The sequence below is a fragment of the Topomyia yanbarensis genome, chromosome 3 (genome assembly GCF_030247195.1).
Source record: "Topomyia yanbarensis strain Yona2022 chromosome 3, ASM3024719v1, whole genome shotgun sequence".
In the NCBI taxonomy this organism is placed as follows: Eukaryota; Metazoa; Arthropoda; class Insecta; order Diptera; family Culicidae; genus Topomyia; species Topomyia yanbarensis.
Window position 1 is genome coordinate 310,372,736 of NC_080672.1, and position 23,943 is coordinate 310,396,678.

Consider the following 23,943-nt stretch of genomic DNA (forward strand, 5'->3'; position numbering starts at 1 on the left):
CGTCTTCATACTAAGTAAGCAGGTATCCAACTTTTTACCTTTCAAGAAATTGCGAAAAGTGGCTGACAATGCAGTAGGGAAGCGGAATAATTTCGCAGCTTCGAGCCTCGTGATGAATTAAGTTCAAGAAAAACCGTTAATATATTACATTGTAGATATTATTTCTCCACTTTGTTGCAGTATTTTTATTCCACGGATCCTATCTTTTTTTTTTCTTCTCATTTTTGTGAATTTTTGCGGAACCATTAGTTATTCGACCATTTTATATTTAGGCGCAAAATTATCATCTCATATTATACCGCGAAAAGTACTAGTACTAGTGCTAAACCGAAACAAGTCGTTCCTGATCTCAGAAACCTTCAAAAACCCCAGAAGTTTCCATATCCCAGCCAGAGAAAGAAACCAGCGCTGGCTTAATAAATTTCTTTGACATTGTGGACCGTATTTTTGCAGTTTTAAATATTTCTGACCTCTTAAAACCATCTTGATAAGCTCTCTCCCCGCAGTAAAAACATTTTTTTAAAATTTATTTGTTCCGATTTTTGGTAGATACCGTACAGATTATATAAAAATAACATAATATATAAATTCTATATTATTTAAAAATCCTAATAGCTTACTCGTAACTAGATTTAATGAAATTGAAATCAGACAGATGTGAAGTTTCGTTGAATTTGTTGCATTATCTATTCACAGGATTAATTTGACCATAAGCAGTACAGTGTCCAGGAGTCCATTAAACAGGTACCATTGTTCAATATAAAGTGTACGTCATCTTTAAGTGCAGCAGAGTCAAGTCCAGAAGCAATGGAAATATTTTTTTTTAAATCGTTGGCGAAGAATAGTTTTCGCAATTTAAACCAAGTGCAAAGATCGTTTATGAACAAAATGAAAATTAACGGCCCTAGATGACTTCCTTGAAGGACTCCGTGTGGCATATCACGCAAGTTAGAACGTGTTGAACTAATTCCAACCAAAGCACCCCGACTGGACAGATAAGACTGCAATCATCCAGTAAATACGGAATATATCCTAGTTTTTGCAGTTTCAGAAGAGCGATTTTTGTTGCAGATCATTACAAAATGGCATCTCCTTTCAGCGATTCGTGTATTCGTATCCATCAATGGCTAATTCATCGAACGTGGTCACGGATCTGATCACTACTGTTCTACAGTGGAATTATAGAAGCATTATCGCGAAAAACGATTCTCTTAAAATTGTAATAAATAATTTTAAATGCGATGCGTTTGCATTATGCGAAACACGATTTTAATATTATTCTCCCGGAGCCTCAGTTGATCACCGACGGGTTTGCGATATTGCGAACTCTTCCCCGCACCGAGGTTAGTTTTAAGTGATCCCCCACGGTACGGTATGGGGTTGCCTTCATGACGGTAATCGATATACCTCACTCCATGAGCTTTGCGACAACTTCAATGTGACCATTTTGATCATGGGTGTAATGACACGGATTCCAGCCCCTCCGGCGCATGCGAGCGCCTTAGAGAGCTCGACATCGCTGCGATTAGATTGCATGTGAAAAGTAGTCTCTAATCCCTATGGAAGCGGCCCTCTGCCGATCGTAGTTACTATTGCCAACGGTTTGGGGCCACCGAATACAATTAATGTTTCGTATGACCTCAGACGAAATATTGATTAGAAGAGCTATGTCTCCGCGATATCCGTCAAAATCAAGTCCACACAGGAGCTTCTTCCTGGGAACGGGTTCCTGACTGGCTCAATTCTCGATACCGCGATTCAAACTTAGAATAAACGCGTACCGAACGCAAACTCCGTGGGCGTCCTCCCAACTCATGGTGAGATAAAGAGTGCTCCGACCTGTACGTGGAGAAGGCCGCCGTGTATAAAAACTTCCGGCACGACGGGATACCCGTTAGATATCGACAGTACGTGATATTAGAAACGCGAAGAATGAAGATCTTGATTAGAGCCAAGAAACGTAGCTACTGGCGACGGTTCGTTGACCGGTTAATGAGAGAAACAACGATGAGCACTCTTTGGGGCACATCCCGGCGTTTGCGAAAAGTAGCAACGAGAATGTGGAATATTCAATCCGTTGGATATTTGATTTCGCCAAGCAGGTTTATCTGGAATCCGCCCGGCACAGAAGATCCACCGCGCCGCGTCCCCTCACGATAACGCGATCAAAACACCGTTTTCGATGGTGGAGTTCTCACTTGCTCTCTTATCATGTAATAATAAAGCCCCAGAACCAAATTCAACTTGTAGAAGAATCTGCCAGACTGAAGGTAAGTGAAGGTCAGCGCCATCCAAAATCAGGAAAGCCAGCCTCCGACCACAACACGTATCGGTCGATCTTTTAGGACAAATCGAATTTTTCCATTAAAATTTCAACATAACAATGAGAATAAATCAAATCATTCGACTGGCGTATATCAACTTTATTCTACGGTTTTTGGGTATGTTGTATTGTAACTGGAGTGCTTCTCCTTGAAAAGGTAAATTAAATATGACGTTTACAACATAAACGACGTGTTAAATGTTCACTGCAATTTTATTTTTTTTAGTTCAGAAATATAGGAACGATTTTCTTGCTTCCAGATCAACAAATTCACATAGTTTTTGTGCAGGATTATCTGTTAAACGATGAAACTTTTAAACGGGTGTATTACTCCTTTCAACCCTATTTTGATAACAAATGAGAATTCAATCAAATATAAAAAATAGAACCGACTAAGCTTCCAATAAAAATAAAAAAAAACACCCCCGATATCCCAGCCACAGAGTAGTCATTATCTGATACTTGGTCGGTTCTGTTCACCGAAGCATGGCCGGGTGAGAGGTGATCGCTGAGAATCTCTACAGCAATGCTTTGTTCAGTTTCAAGCAAACAAAAAAACAACGTTCATTAAGGACGATACACAAAAGTCCCGACAGTCGGGTTGATCGTAAAAACCAGCAACCGTTTAAGCCATGTTGATACATGGAGCCATAAAAGATGCTCGTTTTTCACGTTCGTGGCGATGCTGATGATTTCTTTCGAAATAAGTGACTTGATACCCTATTAAAGAGCAGTTTTTAATTAAAGTTTAATCTCAATTGGAAGTACCACTAGCAGTCTCTTCTCCAATGCGCATTGATGATTGATTCAGCAATTAAGTGTTCTCGAACAGAATATTCATTCGGTGGGGGATGCAATTCATTCTTTTTACCCTTTCCTTGGAATAACAAAAGAGCCTTTTCCTGCTCACATTTCACTCTCCTTTTCCTTCAAACCACTATTTCCATTCAGTACGAAAACATCACACAAAGAGGGCAAAACGCAATTCAAATTCCCTTCCTCCCCACGCATTCACCGAATGCCAGGAACTGACTGGGGAGAACAAAAACGCGTCACCGATTTTGCGAAAAGTGCATTCACACCGTTCGGGAAAATTATCATATGGCTTTGCCCGTGTGCCTGTGTGCATCGTTGCGGCGGTATTGGTGTGCAGCTACTATGCAGGTCTCGGCGCCTGTATGCATATTTCATGCCTACAGTGAATGGTTGAGTAGGTCGGTCATTGAACCTGGCATCCAGCCCCTGCGCGTCTGTACCGTTCTGAAAGCTAGTTCCCCAGTACCGAACCAGCAACCCCTGTCAACCCTACTACCGGGAAGTGCATTTTCTATAGCGCGCCAACACTGACTGACACACGGCGGGTATCATAGGCTGGTGCAGTAATGGGAAGTAAGAATCAACGCCGAGGTAATGGGTTTTTTTGCTGTTCGGGCTCTCCATTTACTAGAATATTTACTATAACGTGCAGCTTGGGATCTGGGGGTCACGAACTGTACCTACTAGCGGTTCGGTTGATTTAAAATTATACAGTTTATTTTCGACCAGCAAGAAATTTTGTTTGATGTTCATTGGTGGCAAGACGGTCATTAAGGCATTGGATGTTTTGCTGTTTGCCGAAGTAACTGATGATAAAGATACGTAGTCAAACTTTTTCTTCCTAATTTTTTGTGTGCATTTGTGCAAGATAATTGTTTTGTTTTTTTTTCCTTTTGGTGGTGTAACTGTCAAAAACTTATCTCTGTTGCTGCAGGTGCTGTTATGTAAGACCGATAGGTTCATACATGGACCTATTAACATTTTCGTAGAAAAACATATGTTCATTTATTTTTAAATATTTTCAATAGAAAGATGAACGACGACTTTGTTTTCAGTAATGAGAGATGGCGTTTGGTCACGGATTTCTTGCAATAATAATTACCTTCGAAATGTTGGTAATAGACGCAATAAAATATTATTGTAAGAAATCCGTGACCAAACGCCAAACTCATTACCCATATTTTCAATGTGTCACTGACAAGCTTAGCACAAAGCTAAGCTTACTGTGATACACTGAAAATATATTGGCAAATTAAGCATGGGATTTGCGTTCCGACGTATTCTCATCAGAATCCGAGTGACAGGACTGAGCTAGCTCCAAAACACGAAAACACTATTCGTGTTTCTGAGCAAACCCATAGTCCTGCGACTTGGTTTGGCTTAGCAGGACAATGCAATATGCGTTATGCTATTTCGAGTGAAACTATTTAACAAAACTTATTTTATTTAACTCTACCCCGTAGAGCGCCGAGGTCGGTCCGGCGCTTCCGGTGAAGCCTGACGTCCGGTTCTCTGGTGCCCGACGACCCGAACCCGGTGGTACGTTGTGCACTACTCAACTGGTCCCCGGCGGTGAATCTAATCTACACTGGCGGAGAGTTCAAAAGCGGTAGAATTTCTTCCAAGACCCGATGTGTGGTTTCACGGCGGCTCCCCAGCTGGAGCCGCTGCTTTCTCTGCAACTCGTAGAGTATACTCGTAACTTCTCTGTTGACAGCATCTTAGATACGCTCGTCGTTGTACATTAGACTGACCAGAAAATATTTTTTTTGAAAACTCAATCTGCCTACCCCTGAGCCGATTCCTAATCCCATTAGGAGTACTTGCACCAAATTTGAAGCAAATTCTACTAGTTTGGGTTTTATTGGATTTTTCGACAATTTAACTGGAGACAACCTATTAGTTCGCATTTTCGGCGTTAGGTGGCACTGTATGCATTGTATTATCATTGTAAGTGAAAATAAGAAAGGTAATTTAATTTTCTACAACTTTGGTGAAGACTGCTAGTCAATCAATGTGAGTCAGTTGGGGCCTAGCAGTGCAGGCTGTGTATCAGTACTCGATTCCCACGAACTATACATTTTTGAGAAATAATGGTTAGGTTTAACTCAATAATATGTTCAACAGAATAGTAACGGACCTAGTGTACTACTTTGAGGAACTTCGGAATTATTAGAAAAGGATTCAGAAACGTTGTCACCAATTTGCACGACGACCTCGCGGTGTACAAGGTAGAATCGCAGCCAGTGGCAAAATCTCATGGTACATCCTAGTTTATCAAGCTTTGCTAGCAGTATCTCGTGGTTAACTGTGTCAAAAGCGGCCTTAATATCAGTGTAGACCGTGCCCACCTAGAGTTTCTTGGATATTTTTTCTATGCGAAACGATGTGAACCTAACTAGATTCGTTTCAACCGATTTCTAAAATTTTTAACTCGACTCTCAGCGAAGTGATACCTGCTTTTGACACATTTCTTGTTTACCAGAAACATGACTGACCACTTCCACTCATCGGTAAATTTTTGCTGCTGAAGAGACACATTGAAAAGGTGCGTCAGTGGGATCGCTAAAATATCGGAACATTTTTTCAGCACGGCTGAAGGCATAGCACTCAGTCCTGGAGCAAAGGGCGATTTCGTTTTTTGTATTGCAGAGAGAACCGAATGTTCTGAAATGGTGAATTCATCCATATCCACCAACGGAAACAGGACGTGCCACGTTGTCGAGTTCGATGGCAGATGGCGCATCAGTCGTGAAGACACTCGAGAAGTACCTGGCAAATTGGGAGCACTTTGTCGCCGTCGTAGTCGCTACTTCGCCATTGTAGACCATCCTAGACGGAAGACCCGTTTTCTTTCGCTTCGTATTAACAAAAGTCCAGAAGTCCTTCGGATTTCGTCATAAGTTTTGTTGGATGTGCTTCACATATCCTTTGTACAGCAATTTATTTTAACAGCGGTTCTCATTACTGGCTATTGCGAAAAAGCGCTTGAGAAAGCTTTGGCACGGATACGTTTCAGATGCCGAAACATTACGTTCGACCAGGGAACTTGCTGGAGGATGATAATTTGGGACGGATTTTTGAACACAGTCAAGGAGTAATCGATTATAGCGATCGACCGCAGCATCTACATCCACTTGATCAAGTAGTACATTCCTGTCGATCAGCAATAGTGAGCGGCGTAGAGCTACTAGATCAGTTTTGCGAAAATTACGACGATTGATAACTAAAGCATCTTCATATAATGGTGAAATAATGATGACAATGGATATTTCTAAATCGGGATGATAGTTATCCACAGGAACGATCAAACTGGAATCTTTACTCACAGAACACTTAGGCAACGAATTCTCATTGACGAAGACAAGGTCAAGAAATCGAGATTGATGGGTGGAAATCGTGTTCACTTGATTCAGTCCGTGAAAAGCCATCCCGTCCAGAAGTAAGCGGCTGGCAGGATTTGTTGTCAAGGATAACGGGTTTGTGGAAGCGTATCCACGTCCAGAAGAAACCCACATGAGTCCTGAGTGGTTGAAATCGCCAAGGACTATCATCGCATCGTTTGCATCTGCCTGAGAAGAAGTGCGCTCTATGGAGTCTAGATGGAGCTTCATAATAGAGCAATCAAGTCCTTTTTCTGGAAGAATGTAAACAGCTCCAATAAAGTAGTTCTTCATCTGCGTAGTAATCTTCGTCCAAACTGTCTCAATGGTTGATGAACTATCCACACCAATTACACAGGAGGCAAGTGCGGAAGAAACAGCGTTCGAAACTCCCCCGCCGCGACCATGGATACTGTTACCATTCATCCGCATAATAAATCGCGTAGGAATCCCCAAAAAGCTGCATCGATGTAATACGATCATCAAGCCAAGCTTCCGTCAGAGCGTAAATATCGTAGTCACCGTCAAGAGCAGCCAAGTACAAGTCCGCGATTTTCGTCCTTAGCATTCTCTGTCGTTTTGTTAGTACAACCGTAAACCGTCGGAGCCACGTGCCAATCGTCCCGACATATTGCAAGGACGTGATGTACCCGACGGCATGCTGGAAACCAGAAGGTTTTCGGTTAGCGGATCATCATTTAAAGCAAAATACTTGCCTGAGAAGGGAGGTCGGACCTCCGAACGCAGGGTCGGGACGACTAAGCTGGTCGCTGGCTGGCAACACGACTGCGTCGGAGCGCTCGGGGGCTTCCGTAGTACAGTATAACAAGCGTTCCGTCCCGTTGATGGCAGCGCAGCGTGAATTTGTTTGTTCAGTCTCCACAATAGCGGCGAAACAATGCTTCTTTGTAACGGTAAAGTAATGTAGCAATGGATGTATTTTCTAATATCATCTTTGCTGTTTTCGTACAACCAGCTTGTTTTTTTTATTTATCTAGCTAGTATGAAGTTGGTGTAAGTTACTGACGAGGAGAGTTTGAATCACTAAAAACCAAAGGTAATATGCCCTCATTCGTAAAATTTGGTCTAGGCCACCCTTTTTTCCCGTTTGGGTATTTTCGCATTAGTACTTATACCAAAATATGGTTTCAGTTCAATATTCCACATCAGCAAACCAGAACTTCTTCGTTTACTATGGAGACATCACTTCGTACCAGTCAGTTGTTTGGGTGTTCACGTAAGACGTGTGACTTTTTGGTTTTGTGTGTCTACCTGACGCCAATTTGGTGCTGGTTTGGATTTATCTAACTAGCATTGGTGGTACACTATCAGTCAAAAGTTTAAGTTCACTTGCTTTTTTTTTGAATTTTATATAATTGAGTGTGTTTCTCAGTAAACTTTGTCAAGCACGTGCGTCTTCACTATATCATTTTGCTACGCGCTATAGGTCAGAGTGTAGGAGGGGTTTTTACGCCTTTGGGTGACGTGTAGATCACAAACAATCTTGTTATGACAGGTTGTATTCTTTTGATGCGTCGAGTACATAATACGTGTAACATCTTAGTGCTGCGAGAGCTGACTCCAAAAATTATACATCAAATTGTTTTTTTATATTTTTCTTTATTAAAAGGTAAGTAAAATGATTTTTATATTGAAAATCGAAGCTGCCGAAAAAAATATCTATTCAAATTGACCTAAGTCGAAGGTTATCGTCTCATTATTGAAAAGTGAAAAAAACTACATATTTTATGTGCCTATCGTAGAGAAATGGGTCGAAAAATAATTATAAATAATAATATTAACAATAAGTAAAGAAAACCATAGCTTTTTGAATAATACATTAATATTGTAGGGTGAACTGTGAACGAGAAGCACGTTCATCGGCTTCCCATCGTTGCTGCTGGAACCGAAATATTGAAACATAGGAATTAGTTCTGGAACAACCAGCGTAAACTCCGACATAAAAAGTGACGATTCTTTCAACGAAATTCAAGAAAGAATTTAACGAAAACTATGCAATTTCAGAACGGTTCTGGAAGATCCTAACCTGAAGTCCTGACTGCACCTTGGAGAGATACGATCATCGAGTTTTGCAATGATCAACTGACAGTACGACAACACGTAGAGATTGCGAGGAACTCCATGAAATAGTGATAATGTTTTAGGTGTGTTTCCTCCGAAAAGGCGAAAACTCCGCAAAGCAGGTGCACTCAGTCGAGCCAGATGGATGGCGCGGTTAATATATCTGCTGAAATTATGGATGAGCGATGATTTTTTAAGATAAGGATGTAACGGATCATTACGCAACAGTGGTAATATTTATATCGGAATGCTTTGTCCGATGTTGGTATCGAGTAAGTTCAGCTTCCGCCCCTTGGAATTTGGAAAGACGAGTTAGTTAGTTTTCACGAGCAAAACTATGCATCGGTCGCTACGAAAGCGTTAAAAAACCACTTATGGTATTTGTCCGAATTGAACGTAGCGAAAAGTTCAGGAAATGCAGATGATAAGGTATCAAAGGCAAAGCAATGATGAACTCTGTCCTGCCGTATAACGGAAGCTTCGAAACAAATTTCACGATCATGAATATTTCAACGATTTTTTTCGGTGTAAGAATCCGAAATATTGGGACAATAATATGCAATGTTATGATATGGAGGTTAGTTATGTCACGTTCGCATAAACAAAATCGTGTGGTATAAGGCTTTTTCGCGACAAAATTTGGACATCTAAAAACATAGATCTCTTGAAATATTCAACCAAAAATAAGATGTAAGTCTGTTCTATCTAAAACACATAAAAATACATTAAATGTAAAAAGCACTTCAAAAATAGCGTCAACAGCAGTGCATGTTCAGGAATTAAGAATCAGAATATACTGGCTCAAATGGCACGGTCGCCGTATCTAGTCCAGGATTTGTGCATTGCCGTGTCTTCTCGTCATTTCCTGAGCAGAAAGAAAGGAGAAAGAGTAGGGAGGAAGTAGAATTAGTAGGCTGGGAAAAATAACCGAACAAAAACAAAAAGCAGGTAAGTTAAACGCACAAGTAATTTAAATCTCCTGCGAGAAAGCCTAAAGCTTTTCACCGCATTGGATAAGGAACTTTAGTATATCTCCGAGCTTCAGTCGTTCAAACTCGGTGTTGTCTATATAAGGACAGCCGAAAATTCGAAGTTGCAATTGCGCTACTGCTGCAAAGTTGCATATCAGGTGATATGAGGTTTCGTAGTAGGATTCACAAAAATCACATGAAAATGACTCAGTACGCTGAATAGTTGCCATTTGAGAATTGAGTTTACAGTGTTTGATTAAAGAACTGGTCAGCATGCTGCAGTGATTTTTCGAAATCACTGGGCACGGTTGTTCCAGAAACGCCTTTGTGTGGCGACGCGTTTGTAGATTTCTCCAATAATTGCGGTACTCGAACGATGCCCCGGACAGTATTTTTTCTCTCATCCAACATGTCAAAATTGGCGGGGCGGGCCCAGGACCAACGAAATCAATAGCTGCACCTGCCCTGCTCAATTCGTTATTCAAGTCACTTCCAGTAATACTGGAATGTCCGGGCACCCAGACAAGGTAGATAGTATTGACAATGATTAGTTCTTCAATTTGGGTTCGGCTTGCGATCACTAGCTTGGACCGTGATTTGTCTGAACAAAGCGTCTTGATTGCAGCCTGACTGTCGGAGCAGATATAACTTTGTCGGAATCAGAATATATTGGCTTAAATGGCACGTTTCCCGTATGTAGTCGGGGATTTGTGCCTTACTTTGTCGGACGAGCTCTGTTGAAGAGCCGATTGTACACCGCACATAATGGCGAAGTTTTCTACTTGGAATACAACAGTATCTACCCAGGTAGAAAAACTATTACCAATCTCTTTACACGACAGTAGACACCACCACCAGAGAGTGTAACAGGCCACTTGCGTTTGTTGTTGTCTCTCCATATAGCCAGACATCCACTCCTCTCGAGAGCGAATCTTCACATGAAATGTCCTTTGAGGAAAATTACCTGTGAGTGTAATATCGCTGGGAGCACAGTCGTGTATGACTGGTTGCAACATCAACATGATTACTGTTACAAAGCCTAGTAACCTCCAGTCTGAATGAACATACATTCATGCTTTTTGTTTAAGGTGTATGTGTAATGGTTTGAAATATAGAAGGGCCTCAAGGGCAGCAGTCGGAGTTGTGGTGAAGCACCAGTCAACACCATAAGCGTCATTCTATGCAGATAGTTCAGCTTTGACTAGACCGTCACCATCTCTCCCCTCTGCGACCATGCAAGGCTGTCGTGTGACTATATTGGACGTACAATTATTATGTGAATCAAAGAGATACAATTGGATTCGAGACCACCGGTCTTTCCAAATGTCTTCACTGCTTTCTTGACTCTGAACTCGATGTGAGCAGGCCAATTCAGATTGGAAACCAACATAACTCCAACGTATTTGACTTGATCTGCACACAGTAGCTCAGAATCAACGAACTGCAAGGGACGAGCTCCGGTTGTTGTTCGCTCCTTCGTGAAAAGAACTATTGAAGTTTTAATTTGATTAGCCGATAGTTTAACCTGTCGAAGTTACTGTTCGACAGCTCTTAATACTGTTTCATTAAGTCAAAGACTGTTCCGATGCAATGTCCAGTATTTAGAATTTGATAGTCATCTGCAAACCCGTAGGTTGGATATCCGATGAGTTTCGCCAACAAACCGTCGGCAACCAGGCTCCATAACAAAGGTGACAGAATGCCACCCTGTGCACAACCGCAAATACTCAACTTCCGTATCTCTGTCTGTCTCAGTGACGAACAAAGAATGCGTTTACTAAGCATTGCGTTTATCCAACCCATGATACGTGCAGATACTCCATGATCGCGCGTCGTTTTCGAAATAGACTGGAAGGGCACATTGTGAAGCTGAGTGATCGTGAATTTCCCACACTGATATGCATGTTACATTTTTAGCAGTGGATATTCAACTAAACTATCGTTCCTGATGTGATGATCAGTTTTCCGCTCCAAAACTTTTAGAAGAAAAGAACTTAATCTGATAGACCTAAAACACTTGGGGTCGTCATAGCTTAAGAGCCCCCTTTTCGGAATAAATCTAACAGTTGTTTTTTGCCGTTCTTTCGGGATTTACTTGGTAGCAAGACTGGAAAGCATAATCTTTTTCAAGAGATGTTAAAGAATATCAAATCCCTTTTCCAGTAGTACGGGAAAGATTCCATCTTTTCTAGACAATTTGTATGGAGCACCCACTTGACCGATTCAGTGGTTACCAATCTGCGGGCTAACGCTCACGAGAGTTCGAATCACAATTGTCGAAGTTTCTCACCAGTCAAAATTATCGCGGGTCTCTTTGAAATTTCATTAATCGATTAATCGTATTTTGGAGTATTTGCATGAGCATGATGACCGTACAATTCGTAGTTGCTACTCCGTGACTGACCAGAATAAGCGAAATTGCACAGAGAATCAACGAATGGGGCCTGCGTGTTTCGAGAGTTCTATACTTTGAAATGCAAATATCGGCACCGGTCACGTCCTTACAGTAATCTGGGAAGGAAGGGAATGTTAGTGTAGCAAGTGTTGCTATGGAGACCGTGTATACCTTTGCGTCTCTACGCTTGCCACGGGAAGGAGTTTTTGTTAATAGGATAGGGTAAAGCGTTACACAAATCTGGATTCATCTTGATAAGTGATACGTTTTATGCAACTCTCCGAAGTGTTATGCTGTGTTTATTGCTCTGGGCAGCCAGCTACCGAGTCAGGAAACACCTGGTTTGTAATAAGATAGCACCTCCAGCTCCCGCCGACAGCCGACAGTCTGGAGTGTTACCTATGTTTAATTGAATTAAACAGCATGTGAACGATTTTATTATTTCTTGTTTTTTTATTCCAGCGAAACATGACATTCCAAGAATAATACAACATAATGAAAAACGATTATCTTTAGTATCTCGAGACGTTTGTCGAAGTAGATATGCAACTACAGATGTAATTGAAGATTTCGTAATACAAGTTTTATTTATCATGTATAAACTTTGGTATTATTATAATAAGTGAAATGAGAGATATGTGCACTGAAACCTCCAATTACGAACTTTTTACGTAAAATTCGAATTAGGTAACTTTTTTAACGAACTATATTCGAAATAATGAACTTATTTTACGAAAGTTTGAGTGCGCAAGAAATTGTATATAATTTAACGTTCTTAGCTAAATATTACTAATAAAAGTTAAGTGTTTACGGAATGGGGTTGGTGAGTACATGCCGGAAATCGATGTCTGAAGTAATCCAAAAAAACTTCCGATTTAGATAAAATCTCTATAACCTCATAAATATGGATAACTGCAGATAGGAGTTGACAAGTACATGGCAGAAATCGATGTCGGAAGCCATTTGGAAATCCAAAATAGCGAGTTTCGATTTAGATAAATTCTCTATAACCTCGACGGTATGTATATTTTCGGAATGGGGCTGATGAGTAGATGATGAAAATCGATGTCGGGAGCCTTTTTGAAAGCCAAAATGATGACTTTCAGTTTAAATATATTCTCCGTTACCTCAAAAGTGATCGTGTTTTCAGAATAGGATTAACGAGTAGATGACAGAAATCGATATCGGAAGCCATTTTGTAGACCAAGATGGCGACATCCGGTTTTCAAAGTGGCGTCAAACATCCGTTTCCATCATCTAATCGTCACGGTTATTCCGAAAAGTCCCATATAGTTAGGGTTATCAAGAATATTGCTCAACCGGATATCGTCATCTTGGACTTCAAAAAGGTTCGATATATCCATTTTTATTCTTCTACCTGTCAAGTCTGTTCCAAAAATACCCATCTTGTTATGTTATATCCACCAAATTTTGAGAACTGCTTTGATGAAACGAATTGAAATAACAATAATTTCATATAAATGTGAAGCGAACTTTTTTTACAAAATAAATTCCAAATTCCGGTTGGTTCGTAAATGGAGGTTCCAATGTATTGGTTTTTTTTTCTCCGCGAACGATTGAATAAGGTAGCAAATCCCATATTATAAGCGCGAGTTGTTATGCTAACTGAAGCGTATTTAAAGCAGTATAATATAAGCACTACCGAAATACTTGAACGACTACCTTTGTATGCCGAATATACAAATGATGACTTTGGTACAGATTTTGTAAGCTAAATACTAGAACAAAATGGAGACAATAAGAATGAAAATAAACTAATTTAATTTAAAACAAATTCCCCAAATTTAGCAGATGAAAGAAATAAAGAAGGGAGTCCTCTTTTACGTAAATAATAATATTTTATGTCATATTTTCATACTCGGAAATATGGTTAACATGATAATCAATAATATAGTGCATGTCAAAATCATATAAAGGTTCTCAAATACAATGAGAACCTTTAATATAATTGATTGATGAATTAATGTACTAAAAGTAAACCAATAAATATGACCATAAATCATTTATTCTTCTAGTGATATGACCTTGGCCAATTGCTTTCTAGTTTTTTATTCTTTCAATTTTGAACCCTCATACATGATTCAACAGACATGATTCTACTCAGACAAAACCATGCGTATTCCTCACGCACATTGAGCGCTCTGTGCATTTGTTGCCTAGTTGGTCAAATAAACACTAAACAAACAAAAATATTAGTTTGCTGAGTCCAATGAAACGTCAGTTTGATTGACAAAATATGTGCAATTCTGAATAGAATAAAATAATGCAACTTATTTGTTTGCTTTAAAGTAAGGTCGGAAAAAATCAGCTGCATATCCAAAGTGTTCCATTTTCAATGAAAGAACCATCGATATAAAAAAGGTGATGAGGGGCGCGGACGAAAATACCGCCTCAGTAATCGATTTCGTATTCTTGATGCCAAATATCTATGAATCAAACAAATAAATCATTTTTTTTTTCGTAATCCTAATCTTATTTAAGACTTTTTGGTGATATCCAACGAGGAAAACCAAGTTGAACGAAAGCAATTATGTTAAAAAAATTACCCCAGAAACAGGATTAGAACCCGCAATCCTTGGGACTTTTTTCGCATAATTCCTTTGGTTCAACTCACAATTGGTCGGTGTTAAGTCAAACCGGACTAAGTGACAAAATATTGATTTCGAGAAAAACGAGTTTAAAGTTTGAATTGCAGCATCCTTTACATTATAATTGGAAATAAATTTTCGCCATAGTTCTTGTTTATTGCTACATATTCCAAATCTGGCGAATGTAGCCGATGAAATTCTCCATCCAGTGCTATCATTATCTCATTTTTTGATGTTTTGCGTCTTAGTCCGGTCTGACTTAACACCGACCAATTTTGATCTGTTTTCAGCGTTGGATACCACCAAAAAAGCCTTAAATAAGGTAATACAAATTCTGGTCTTGGTATCTAGTGAGGAAATTCAATAAATCTGTTGTACTTTTTGGGGTAAACTAAGTTAGATATGCCAAATTACTTTCTAAAAAATTCCCAACAAAGTGACTTTTTCTGAATTTTGACCTTTTGCTTGGTTACTGAGATATAGCGAGAAAGGTGCTGAGAAATTCTGTGATTTTTGCCTAAAATGACTGTGTCTGGGGATTGGTACAAGTTATCTTGATGCATTAGATGTTTTTCTATGTAAAACGGTCTAAGAAACACAATGGCATAATAATTTTCAAAATAAAAATATACGAATTGTAAGAAAAATGCAGTTTAAGTTTTAAATTGGAAATATCGCATTTTTGCCAACACTGTAACCAAAAATTACTATTATTGTAGATTTCCTGAATCATTTCCTACGAAATGCGTCTCACCGATTGATTCTAGACGAAGTTAAGCCAATGATATGTATAAAGGTTTATAATTAATGCTTTATTTGTATGGACAAATTCCCATGCACGTTTATGACACGCCATACAAATTTTGTCAACAATACACACATATGACACGTGTAAGTGCACTTTTGTTTACATGTTTAGTAAAAACTAGCAATATAGTTATCCGATCTTCGTCATATTTGAGGGATTAATACAAAATAGATAGAAGCATCGATTGTCTTCTCTGAATTGTTTCTATCTTTTATAAGTTTCAAGATAATAGATCAAACTTTTAAAATCGATTTTCTCGAAATGTGCTAAATGGCGCTTGTCATAGGGTAGCACAACAGCGACGATACATGATCATCATTCTACTCAAATGCGTATTCCCCACGCACTGTGCTCTGTGCTTTTGTTCCTCAGTTGGTCAAATAAACACTAAACAAACAAAAAAATAGTTTGCTCAGTTCAACAAAACGTCTGCTTGATTGGCATCAACCGACGGGTGCGTGGTCCCTTAGAATGTCAACAAATCAAACAACATTTAAAATTTCATACGACAAAATATGTGCAATAATTCTGAATATACTAAAAGTTAGCAACTTGATTGTTTCCATTACAGTAAGGTCGTAAAAAATTAGTTGCATATCGAAGGCGGTTCATTTTCAAAGAAAGCAGTGTTGATATAAAAATAGATGATAAGGGACGCGGACGAAAATAGCTGTGCACCGCCTCAGTAATCGTTTTCATATTCTTGATGCCAAATATCTAAGAATCAAATAAATAATTTATTTTTTTGGGTTCATGCCGCAGATACAAACAGTTCATTTATGACTTTTTGGTGGTATCCAACAGATCGAAAGGGTGAGTTAAACGAAAGCAATTTTTTTTAAAAAATCACCCCAGAGGTATAATTCGAACCCGCAACCCTTGGGACTTTTTTCACGCAATTGCTTTCGTTCAACTCGCAATTTATTTCAATTTGTTTTCTCTGTTGGATATCGCCAAAAAAGTTTTAAAGAAGCACTGACGTCAAATACCAAAAAAATTTTTTTATTTAATTCGAAGAATGGGTTCACTCCCGTCATATCTTTGTTAATTGGGCAAGGGACCGGAAATCAACAGTCTCCATTAGTTCTATCACCCACCGAAATTCGATGGGTAATGAGCAAAAATTAGACCTTAGACGATAATAAAAACCGGGGCCATTGTATCTAGCGGGGAAATTCAATAGATCAAATGTTTTGGGTGACAGCTACGGTTGTGTATGATCTCGCTTTAGGAGCAGAATACGATCGCTGTCGCCAACGCGACAATCATGTGTTCTTCCTGGAACGTCATCATAAGGGTTTGTGCATAAGCTCGGAGTCCGAAGGGTTGCAGGTTCGAACCCTGCCCTTGGGTTGATTTTTTCACATAATTGCTGTCGTTTAACGCAACATTTCGATCTGCTCTCCCCACAAAAAAGTTTTATCCAAAATTCGTCGAAATGTGGTCTAAATTTGATAAACCCTTTATTTTGGCATCTAAAATAAGAATTCAATTTCTGGCTGCCATGCAGAGACACCTACAAAATGAAGTTTTTTTAAATGCCCAATTAAAAATTATACGCCAAATTGAAGTCGGCAAGTTATTGATTGGTCCACCCATTAGAGCAGACCGCACATTGAACTGGATGATCACTATAACGAACACCGTTGAGACAATAAATTTTGAACTCCGTGTTATTATTTTGATGGCTTCCACTATTGGACTGACTTGTGTAAACTAAAGGCCCTAGTATAAAGGTACGCAAAGAGTGTGCAGAAAGTGAAGCCGAAAAAAGCCTACCTATCGAGCAAAATTAGAATCCAACTTTGCTGCAGAGGTATCAGAGATGTATTCCAATTGTGCTCGATAGGTAGGCTTTTTTTGACTTCACTCTTTGCGCAACTGTTCTCTATAGACTGTGGTGTAAACCAAACAAAAACGAGCTAATACGCCTAATATTTAGCTAATACTATGTTCACACTACGAGTTAAAACGTGTTTTAACGCTATCTTAATGGCATTTTTCTTGTTGCTAATTATTATAACATGTTTTAACTCTGTAGTGTGAACATGGTATAACAGTAGTTATATTAAAGGGAACATTTCCTCCATTTGATGGTTATTCCAAATAAATATTTCTTCTATCAAGCAAAACCACCGATATTGACTAAACTTCTCTAGCCGTGCACTCCAGCCTATCCCAATATCGCCGGTGTTAGTGAACTTCCAACCAAAGCGAAAAGCCCATCAAAATCAACTACGGTCAGACACTGTTGCCTCCATAGGAACGAACAAAAAAAAGAAGGTGACTGAGCCTTTGCGGAGAAGGATTTTGTTGATTTTAAAATTTGCTTTTCACCAAACTTCTCCGCGACCGACCAACAACTGGGCGTCCTGAGCGACAAAGTGTCTCATCGCTCACTCCACACACCTACCTGCTACGGGGACGACCGCCGACCACACACACAAAGTCCCAGCAGCGAAAAGTTTCCCGACCTTTCCGAACGAGAAAAATGTTCCCACGTATCGGTCGCCAGTCTGGCTGCCAGTGGTTTCTGTTATCGATTTCCGGTTTCGGCCTAGCATCGGGAGGCCTCAGCGATAAAAGGCCTGTGCTGTACCACGGTCGCTCCGTATGTGTTTGTGTATTACTAAGAACCTAGAATTCGGTGTGGCTAATGGTCAATTTTTCACACAGGCCAACAGCCACCATCCGCCCAGCTGCCCCAGGCCACGCTGAATGAATGACTGCAGTGAATATAGTAAAGAGAAGGAAACGCGGGGAAAACGGGTGTAAGTGCAAGCGGTGTGAGAGTGTCTGCCGTTTGTTTACGTTCTGTTCCGTGTCCCAACCCGTTGCCCCAACCCGCCAACCGGACTAGACCGAGTCCTTGTTCTTGTGGGTTAAAAGGCAATTGAACTCTACAGTGCAGTTCCCCTCCCCGCTCGGTTGGATTTATTATTGTTTTTGTTTCTATTTTCGCCTGCTCGGCTATTTTCACTCCACGGTAATTGAAAATGAAATGACACCAGCCGCCCTTTCAGTTCCGTTCACTCGCGCTGGGGTGGAAGCAGAAATAAACCTCGCACCTCCCTTTTTACCCCGTTCATGAAAACAACGGCGTCCTTATCCGAGTTCAGTTGCATTCATTGTAGTGGTTATAACTGCATACTGACTGGTTAGAATGGCTGCCTGCCTGCCTGCTGAGTTTCTTTTTTTACCGATTCGGGTCGATGAACCCTTTGGTAGTGTACTGCGAACCGTGAACTCTGCTTTCACACGCTAGACCATCCGTACCTCCCCTTTCTAGGACAGTGCTGTCAAACGATATGTTGACGTTGAGGTACATTGAAGTATGCTTGATGAATTATTATTGTGCAATGTGTGCAATTCTATGCGAACAAAAGCAATGGCAGTCGACTCTAGAAATAAAAACTCAAATAAATATGTCAATTGTTTTGTGCTGACTCTAGAAGGATTTCAACTGATACAATTACAACCCAAGTACTTGCTGTCATTGATGTTCTAACTAATCACCAGGTACGAATAATTTAATAGTAAAGTTAAAACACTCCAAATGCCAATAACCGAGAAGCTTTTAATTTTAAAGCATGTCTTGAAGCTAACTAAAATAATTTACTTTCGCATCACTGTCGCATGGAAAGCCGACATCGACGAAAGTGTCCTGCGCTAAAAGGGACACCTATCAGTGCGACGCACCTTCATTCAAAAACATTGCGAGTGTTCATTTTTATATGAAAGTGCCTCACGTTGCCACCTGGTAGAGCATTTCCCCACACATCGCCCGCCGCCCAGTCGATCCCCATCACATTGACACTTTGAGCCGCGCAGTATGTGTGCAAGAGCCTACAAGTACTGCTTTTCACATTTTTTTTTGAAGTTTAAAGGTTGTTGACTGCTGACAGTTTGTTTATGCCGGGTAAATAAAGCGCACAAAAAATACTCGGGTTTTGATTTTGAATAACACCTCCTCGCGTATAGACCTTCTCTGGGCGATGGTTAGTCAGGGAGAATGCGGTAAGTTCAGGGCGAAAGTGCAATGCGCTGTTGGTCGATTTCCATTGAGGAGAGAGAGACTGGTCGGAATGTATTAGGGACATTTTTTTGTTGTTCGCTTCAATCGTTGGGGTAGGTTATGACGCAGAAGAGGTCATCGGCTTGAACTCCGGTACTGTGCTGGAGTAGCCAGGAATAGTGGAGATGGGGGGTTTTAAAGTTTGTGAACCCGTTTGCCCTATTGCGTGATGACGATCGTTGGTTGTTGTGGAAGTGATAAGGCCGTAGCACTTCGTTGTTGATTCATGGACAGGTTATTGACAGGAGTAGGAAAAGAAATATAGTGTATTTCATATGCGACGTAAGGTATAGTAGAAACTTACCTTTTCCTTCAGTCAGTGCCCATAGATGATAGGTTGGTTTGTCTGTAAAAAATAGAAATAGAAAATTATCAATTTACAATCTATTTTCAATATTTTGATAATTAACGAAATACAATACTTCTATCACACGAGACTATCCGACATAAACATAGCCGACCACAAACAAAGCATCTGTTTTGCGTGCTTGCCAAATAATCTTCCGCCTACAGAAGTAAACCAAAACGCTTCTCCTTTTGTTTACATAGGGTGAAGTGCCTATTTTCACCATACTAAGGAGAGCGCCTCACTGATTCATTAATTACTCGGCCTACAAACAATGGAATGCGTACAAATTGGCATCAACAGCTTTGCTTCGTTGTTGAGTACCAAGATAATAACATACATGCGCTGAAAACAGTGAAATTCTCGTGTTTGAGCGCAACGAAAACACGAATCGAGTGCCCCTATTGTTGCGCTACCATTTGACTCAATGCGTTAAACAAAGATGGCAGACACTGCTCTAACCAACGGCTTTAAATGGGTAGCGTGATAATAGAAACATAGCGATAATGGGCTCATCGCCCTACATCTTTGTGAAACCAATTTTTTCTGTACCTGTCCGAATGTGATTCGGTACCTGTTCGGCCACAGACCATACGCACGGAGACCCCTAACGGTATCTTCCTTTCATACGAATGCCGTTCAGGTCGGCAGACTGTTTCCTTTGTTGGAAAACACAGCAGGCCATCCTTGTGCGTCTGAATGGAACTGTGAAATTTACGGTTTTTTTTCAGATCGCTTCTTCAGTTTTGATCACGTTCTTTGCCTTTCGGTGTGTTTTGTGGGTTGATCATGTGCCAAAAATAAGTATTAAATTACACAAGGATATTTTAATGTTGTTGCCACAAATCCAAATCGGTAGTGAGCAGGTCACGTTCCATTGGATTTTTTCGGCTTAATTGTGAGTTAAATTATGAAGTTTTTTGAAAAGGATTTGTAGGAAACCAAGTAAAACGAAAACTGTTCAAGCCTGGTAAAGTGCATTTTGTTTAAACGTGATGTTTAACATGCGATGTCGGATCAGAATTTCAAATGTGCATACGTATATTTTTGCTGTTCTGCCGTGAAACGCATAAGAGTCCCATTTGCTATGGATTTCCTATACATATGGGACTGTTATGCCTATCACGGCAGTATAAAAGCTACGTCAATGAAAGTACATGTTCGGAAACATTTTGCTTAATTGAATTAGTTGTGGAATTTCCGTTTCGACTTCGTCTCATCAGAATGCAACACTAACTTAGTGACAAGACTAAGTTAGCGTAAATATCGGATATGTTGTTTTCAAGTATATAATTCGGTGATTCTTTAGTGATTCAAGGTGGTTAGGCTTGGTATGCACTGTTTTATTAAGAGTTTATATACAAAGTTGTGGCCAAAATATGAGCTAATAGCGTGATTTTTTTTTAAATATTTTATGCAAATTTGATTTGATAAAGCGAAAGTCATTTCGTTGGTGGAACTGTCCTCGATACAAGTTAAATAAAAAACATCAAGGTTGCTGGAGTTATAGTTTATCCTCTGTGTTTTTTGTCTTTATCATATAGAAAGGTTATGCAATCACTCTGAAAATCGTCAACCTAATCCCTATTTTTGTCTATATATGCTTTCTGTATTTTAAAAGGAGGGGGGGTTCGATTTCCCTTCACACACACCCCCGCATGATAAAATAAGTTTGCCGAAAGACAACATTGAGCCAATGCTAATTGAGCTAATAAAATATTATTCGGACCCCTCCTCCTGAATCAGCCGCTGGTTTCAAGTGTTTCAGCCTCAACACAAAGCATTTCAAGTTCGTGGCTGTCGTGGCTCAATTAAAATGCAAAAACTAAAAAAATATTGAAGAAAAATGTATTGTGGTGTATTTGAATGGATCGGTTTGCCGATTAATTTTTTTTTTCTTACGAAAAAAAATTATTCGTTTTGTGGTGTTCAAAATTTTAAATAAAAATTCATGACAAAGAATCGAAAATGTTTTGATGGAAAAAAAACCGTTCAAGTACACGAGAATGTCAATACAAGCAATTCAAAAAAATATATGAAAAGCAGATGAATAGTTGAAATATCACGTTCACCACAAAAGTACTTTTCCAAAAACTTCATTCCGAGATAATTGCATTTAATCTAGCAGGCGATTTGTCCACGTCCAGAAATAGTTCAACTTTTATTTTCTTGATCTGGCATTTTACCACTAATATCAGTTCTGTGGCATTACGCTAACACAAGTTTATGATATATTCTATTTAAATAAAACTATTTTCAAGACTGGCTCTGGCCAGGCAGATCAGAGCCCCAGCCGGGAAGGATCCTAGGTGATTAATAGGATCAAAATATATTTCATTGATTTAATCTACTTAAGAAAATTGCCCAAAAATTGTCCACAAATCGAAAGAAAATCGTTTAATTCACCAAAATAACTATAAACTATTAATATGAGTAATAATTTCAGCATCACTTGCTTCCGACACGCGCACTTACTTCTCCTTTGCCGAATGATGTAAGGCAAACTTTGTATGAAGATTTCGGTTACACCTTCTTAGTAAATTCGTCACTTCGTTATACGTAGATAATTGGTATTAATCTGCTTAGCACACTAAGGTTGCTTTTTACGCGGTATTTTCTGGGCGGTTTTTACGCGTATTTTAGAATTTACACGGTTTTAATTTACGCTGATTTTAGAATTTACGCGGTTTTCATTTACGCGGCCTTTACCTACCGCGCAAAGAACCTTAGTGTAGTTGGTTTATTTTTTGAATAAAAATATTTTTTTTTAAATTTATTTTCCTCAATTACCATAAAGATTTGAAGAGATGGTCAGTTACTTGAACAAAGCTGTAATATCCGTTAGATTTCAAGTTTCTTTTACCACAATTTGTGAAACAGTTTTGATTAAAGCTGTTGCACCTAACGCATCAGTCCTACGGATAACGAAGACGTAAGGGTCTTTCAGAAATGGAAGGATCAGAGCTCAATTATGAAAGCACTTTTGTAGCAAAGGTGCTCTTGAGTCGGTTTCAATTGATTGATTCTTTTTTCTCTCGTTGCACCGTGATTTCTGATCATCGCTCTGATTTTATTCCTTAACAAATAAAAAATAAACATACTTGAAACGTGAAATCGAAACAAGAATCCTAGCTTATTGACATATAGATCCAACCAGTTACAACATTTTAGTCTCTCTCCTTGATTACCTATTGATTTCTGTTCGCTATATTGTCACGTCGTTTTCAAACTTATTTCAATTAATTGGAAACCAATAAAAGCGGCTAAAATGATGCTGCTAGATGCAACATTAAGTACAACAGAATTGATTGACTAATATGTGATTTAGCAGCAATTGGCATCCGATAGAAATAATGGACAAAATCACTGCAGTCCTATTCCTACTGCTACTGTGTATTTATTTTGTATGTAAATGAACTCGCATCTTAATAAATCAGCTGTTTTACCCATTTATTGGCTTGTCTACATTTACACCTTATTCTTGCTTATTTTTCGATTGAAATGTTAAAAATATCACAGTTTTTCAGATTAACTGTGTTTTTAGTACGGACCACAACATCAAGAATTACAGTAACATTTTCTTTTGTTCTTCCGACGAAGCCAGCCATATGAAAGAACTGTGCTTGTCGTTCGCTTCGCACTGGCTCGGGCAGAACCAGAAAGCACATTGAGTATCGTGACCGATGTCTTTGGTGGTCCGAAATAGCAATCTTCTTAAACATTTTCTCATTAATTTGTTCAAACCAAGCAAGATACAAATTTGTTGGGAATCACTTCTTTTTTGCATCTTCGAAATAGTTTCTCAAAATGAATTACTTAACAAACTATCGATAGACACCTTGCCATTTAAATAATAAATAATAACTGACTTAATCTACCTAGCAGTGACATGAGAAATTTCTTACACATTTCACTGTTGGTTCATTCATTAGTTTGCAAAACGCATGCGAAGTAGTCGCCAAATTAGATGTGTGATGAAAATAGTTTTAGTCCTTCACGAACAAAACCTCGAATAAACTGAATAAATTAAATAAAATCATGAAAGCGAATGAAATTGAAAAAATAATAAAGCAAATAAATGGAAAAATGTAACCAAATTCATAAATGATTAATTTAAATCAAATTAATAAAACAA

General features: G+C 39.2%; 1 protein-coding gene across 2 annotated transcripts in view; it reads right to left on the reverse strand.

Annotated features, from left to right (window-relative positions):
* Nucleotides 1-23,943, reverse strand: part of LOC131692200 (PR domain zinc finger protein 1) — a 228,265-nt gene that overhangs the window by 148,703 nt on the left and 55,619 nt on the right. Inside the window, exon 2 of one of the 2 annotated variants that reach the window (XM_058979112.1) lies at nucleotides 19,767-19,808. The exons of the other annotated variant lie outside the window; for it this stretch is intronic. The gene's annotated coding sequence lies outside the window, so the exon portion shown is untranslated. The remainder of the gene's footprint in view (nucleotides 1-19,766; nucleotides 19,809-23,943) is intronic. 2 annotated transcript variants of the gene reach the window in all.